At 43.3% G+C, this 5,232-nt stretch overlaps 1 non-coding gene across 1 annotated transcript; it reads right to left on the bottom strand.

Annotated features, from left to right (window-relative positions):
- Window positions 1-499: 499 nt before the first annotated feature.
- Window positions 500-572, bottom strand: TRNAM-CAU (transfer RNA methionine (anticodon CAU)). The gene has a single exon. It is a non-coding gene; the product is annotated as a tRNA-Met (tRNA).
- Window positions 573-5,232: the final 4,660 nt, after the last annotated feature.

Here is a 5,232-nt window from a genome sequence, read left to right as displayed (position 1 = left end):
TTCTTTTTGGCTTCTTTCCAAGGAAGCCAAATCCATGAACAAAATAATTTCCCGCCGGTATTCATGCAGTGAGGAAAAGCGGTGAAATGAGGAAGTTAAACTACCCGTGCTGTTCAAAGGCAAAGAAAGCGTGAAATCAGAGAGGACAACCACGTGGGGACTTTTCCCTTTTTTCACACCTTTGTAAAAGTCCTTTTGGATTCTCTGTTCTTTTTTCTTTCTGTTGTGATGAAAGGGAGTGAAGCACGTGACATGGTTGATGTATGGAAAATGCATGTGTTGTTTCAGGGTGAGTAGACATTGTGTGTTGCAAGCTCTGTTAGATGCAGAGTTAGCGATTTCAGCTCCTGAGGAAAATGGCGGAGGGCAAAAGAGCTTTGAAAGCTTGAGCTGCTGATGACTTTTCCATGGATATGGCTTCTTGCAAAGCTTGAGGGAGGCAGAGTTGTGGCTTTCAGCCATTAAGGACTCCAAGTCACACAAAATGCATAAAGAAGAGTGCCCCGTGTGAGGATCGAACTCACGACCTTCAGATTATGAGACTGACGCGCTACCTACTGCGCTAACGAGGCTGCCTGCTGAAAGTCATATACTTGTCACAGATGGTCATCATACTTGGAAGATGATGGTGGTGCTATTTTTCTTTTCACTTTAGTTTTCTCTATTTCTCCCAAAACAGCATTGGCAGTTTTCCCATAAAGTCTAGTGGTTGGGATTCCTGGTTTACACCCAGGTGGCCTGGGTTCGACTCCCAGTATGTAAAATGCAAGAGTTTTAATGACCCGCATGCTTCTGGTGCTGAAACCTGCAAAACTGTTTTTCCCTTGCAACCTCAAATCATTCCCTTTTTATCAAAGTACCAAGCAACACAACATACATGCTCTTCTTTGACAACCCCTAGTGCTTTACTTCAAACTGCTTTAGAAATCTGCCCGCGTAGTCCAGCAGGTGTTGCTGCTTTGCCTCCCTCTCTCTACGCTCATTTTGCTGCCAATTTACCAAAGAGTAAAAAGACATGCTAAGATTAAAAACCTGAAGAAACTCAGAGACATCATTGAGAAGTGATAAAAATCCAATGAAATCAACTAAGAAACCCGATGCGACATTAAGAAAATTAATTCCCCAACTACTGGTATAAGCTGTTATTATAGTAATAATACCAGCCCATACCAGTAATATACTGTAATAATTGTGGTGGTTCTTCTGTTAGGTACTATCAGACAAAGTGTTAGCTCTCTATGTTGTGTGTGCAGAAAATAATATATAAAATGATTCTGTGTGCCAAGGTTTATGTGAATCTGTTAGACTAGCCCACTGAATAAGGCATATTTGTGGATACAAGGACTGCAACATATGTGCAGTGTATAGAGCAAGTAGGCTCAGATTCTACATAACCTATGCCTGTTAAGCCACTCCCACTGTTGGGTGCTATCTCTCGCCTTGGCAAGCTAGGTGCTTTTTTTGCTTTTTAATTTTAGTGTGCCACTGGGTGCCCTAGGTCTTTCACAATCCTAGCAACACCCAGGGGCGGACTGATCATTTGGAAACTCGGGCACTGCCCGAGGGCCCGGGGTCAGTAGGGGGCCTCATGAGATGCCCCTGGTACCTTTTTCATAGGCTTTTTTGAGTTTGGGCGACGACACAGGGGCCCCATGATCCTCTATTGCCTGGGGTCCCCATGAGTTGTCAGTCCGCCCCTGGCAACACCCATGCACCATAGTGAGAGTCTGTATTTAACTTTTCCTAGCTAATAAGAGTGTAATATCGGGGAGCTATCTGTGGTCTGCAGAGTAATTCTGAAGCTCCTGACATCTTGTCTTTAGTACTTGCAGACTCCTGGGACTCAGTACTGCCAGATTGATATGAGTGGTTGCTTGTGGTGCAAAGGATTAGTGATCTGGAAGAGCATGTGGCGTTGGCATGGGACAGAGTGCTTGACTATGTGGTCTGTTTTCAGTGTGTGAGTCTTCAGATGGTTCTCTGGAGGCATATGCTGGTGGCTCTCACTACTGGCCCCAGGGGAACTTATTTTACTTCCACAACCTCTTCAGTGTACCTCCAGGCCCTATTTAGTCTACACAAAGGGGAAAAGGTGGCACACTACAAGTTTCAGACTGGGAAGAAACACTCATTTTTTTACCATTTCCATTTGGCCATGTCCACATGAGCAAAGTGGGTGCATCAGCTCCCCCACTTGTGCTTCCAGCACCCACGTAGCACTCCCAAGAAATTTGATCTGGAGCCACCCCTGGTCAACTGTACAATATTTCTGGTTATATTCTGTAAAAGAAAGCAGCTAATTTAAATTTGAAAAATACTGCTTACATACAGTGCATAAATGGCACAAGAATGGTGCTAAATGATTGCTCCACAGGGACTGCTATATTTGTATCCAAGTACTTGCAGCATGCTGGATATCTTATCATTTTCAGGTAGCATTTACTGGAATGTCTACTTTGTTTTTGAGGTTTTGTAGATAAGCATCATATTTTTAATGCACTAGAAAGGTATTAATTAACTGCAAAGCCTCATCAGGGATCAGCGATCACAATAAATTTCACGAGATGCTTTTTTTACTAAAAGATAACTGACTGTAAGATCAAATTCAAGAACACATCATAGCACAATAAAGAAGAAAGCAGCTAAGGTAAGTTACACTGCAGCTCCAGCAAATAATAAATATAAGCATTAGAACTGATTAGCAGAAAGCTCATATCTAAGGATCATAGCATGTACTTACTAATGGTGCTGTCACCCATTCTCACATACAGCAGAGTGGCGCAGCGGAAGCGTGCTGGGCCCATAACCCAGAGGTCGATGGATCGAAACCATCCTCTGCTAGTTGGCTTTTGACATGTTCCATTCACAATTGTACCTTAGCAAATTTTATTTGCCTTTGTGTTTCATTGCCTTTTTTCTAGCTTGCTCATAAACATTGTATTTTATTTAACCACTTGCCCTCCTGAGGATTTACCTCCCTTCCTGACCAGGCCATTTTGTGCGTTACGGTGCTGCATTAATTTAACTGACAATTGCGCGGCCATGCAACGCTGAACTCAAATGAAATTTACATCCTTTTTCCCCACAAATTGAGCTTTATTTTGGTGGTATTTGATTGCCAGTGTGGTTTTTATTTCTTGCGCTATAAAAAAAAAAGACCGACAATTTTAAGAAAAAAACAATATTTTTGACTTTTTGCTATGTCCAGTAAAAAAATTGAAGAAATCAAATTTCGTCAAAAATTTAGGCCAAAATGTATTCTGCTACATGTCTTTGCTAAAAAAAAAATACCAATACATGTAAATTATTTAATTTAAGTGAAAGTTATAGCGTTTACAAATGGCCATATATATACTGGAATTTTTTTTTTATTTTTTACTAGTAATGGCAGCAATCAGTGACTTATAGCAGGACTGCGGCGGGCATTCTGACACTGGGGGGAAACTGACTTGGTGTCACTGACATCCCCAGGGAAACCAATACAGTAATCAGTGCTAAAAAAAAACACAGACACTGTACTAATGACACTGGGAGGAAGGGGTTAGTATGAGGGGCGATCAAAGGATCCCCTACCTGTGTGCAGGGAGTGTTTTGCTAGGGGGTTGTGTGTTTGTGCTTCACTGTAAACACACTGCTTTGGATAGCTGTGCTGTGCACAACCATGAAAAGCAGTGTGCAGGAGCTGACAGGGAGAACGGTTTTGTTTACAAACAGTTCTCCTTCCCGTCAGAGATCCTCGGCAATCACTGGGCGCCGGCAAGTAATCACCGGCTGGGATTTTGGTGATTTACAGCTGTGGCCGCGAATGGCAACACGAGTAGTGCACTCGCATGCCTCATGTGCGCCCCCTACCCGGAAATGCAAAATCACATATATATATATACGTGATTTTGCGCACCCCTCCCGCCCTGTAGCAGTATTTCTATTATAGGGCGGATGGTAAGCGGTTAATATACAGTTACATATTCAGCTGCAGTGTACAGTAAGGACTCGTGCACACTGTTCTTACGTAGGCTGTTAGGGAGCTGTTTTCTCTATTTTTGTAACTTATCAATATCATTGTTCTCTTAGGATTACAGAATCACACCCCTCTATATTATGAACAATAGGAGAGTGATAAGGTTTTGTAGTCCTGTCTTTTTTTCTGTCATCCTTAAACAGAAGAGCAAGCGACAGTTGTCATCCTAGGACTGCAAATGTGTTGCTAGAAGAATAACCAGGTGAAAATAAAGAAAAAAAAAACATGAAAGAAGAAATCTATGCGGCAATCACATTTAGGGACTTACATACTGATATATATTAAATTATTTACTTTTGGGTTTAGATACACTTTGTTACATGGAGGAGGGCCAGGGTTACTTCCACTGTGCACTTCTGTATCTGCCAGAGAGTGATGTCATGTTGTGATGTTCCAGCTATGAGATCAGCGGGTGAGAGAGGTATGAGTGCAGAACCTGGGAAAATGGAGAGTGATCAGCTCGTGTGGTGCAATTTATACAATGTGCTGCTAGTGTCCCCTGTGCTGGACATGATGCTCTACAGTGGGCCATTTGCTAAGAAAGATTTTCAGAATTTTCTCTTTGATTCTTTACAGCAGGGGTATTGAGTTCAAATTCACAGAGTTCTGATCAGTAACATTTTCTTCCAGCAGAGGTCTGAATCTCATGTTAGTCCAGGAACTCAGGTCCTTCACATCACAGACCCCTCTGCTCTTATCACAATCCCATACTTACACCAGAGTCCTCTGCCCCTTCACAGTAGTGTTCTGAACCCCCCTTCACATCAACCCCCCCCCCAGCAGTGTCCTTTGCCCCCCTTCACCCAACCCCCCCACAGTAGTGTCTTTTTCTGCCCCTGCAGAGGAGTGTCCTCTGCCCCCTCCACATCACCCCTCCCCCAACAAGAGCTGTCTGTATATTCACATCAAGCATCTCCCCCATGCTTCAGAGCCAGGTCCTCTGCCCCCCTCACTCCGCTACCTGACAGGTACTCAGAGCAGAGTGCATGGAGGGGGGAGCAGGAGATCCTGAAGTTAACTTTGCATATTAACGAGCTGGTGATTGGTTGCTAGGACCGCTATGTGTTCTAGCAACCAATCACCTGCTAGTTAATCTGCAAAGTTATCTCAGGCAGCTCACGCTCCTGCCTTGCATTCAGTGCTACTGTGCCTCTCGCTGACCTGCCTTCTGCTCTCTGCTTAGTTTTTGTTATACAATTTTGCATATAAATATT

This window comes from Staurois parvus, unplaced genomic scaffold, assembly GCF_062004578.1.
Source record: "Staurois parvus isolate SC_StPar_1 unplaced genomic scaffold, SC_StPar_1.0 ptg000662l, whole genome shotgun sequence".
NCBI classification, from domain to species: domain Eukaryota; kingdom Metazoa; phylum Chordata; class Amphibia; order Anura; family Ranidae; genus Staurois; species Staurois parvus.
The sequence above is the reverse complement of the archived record's forward strand: the minus strand, read 5'-3'. Positions and strand labels throughout refer to the sequence as shown.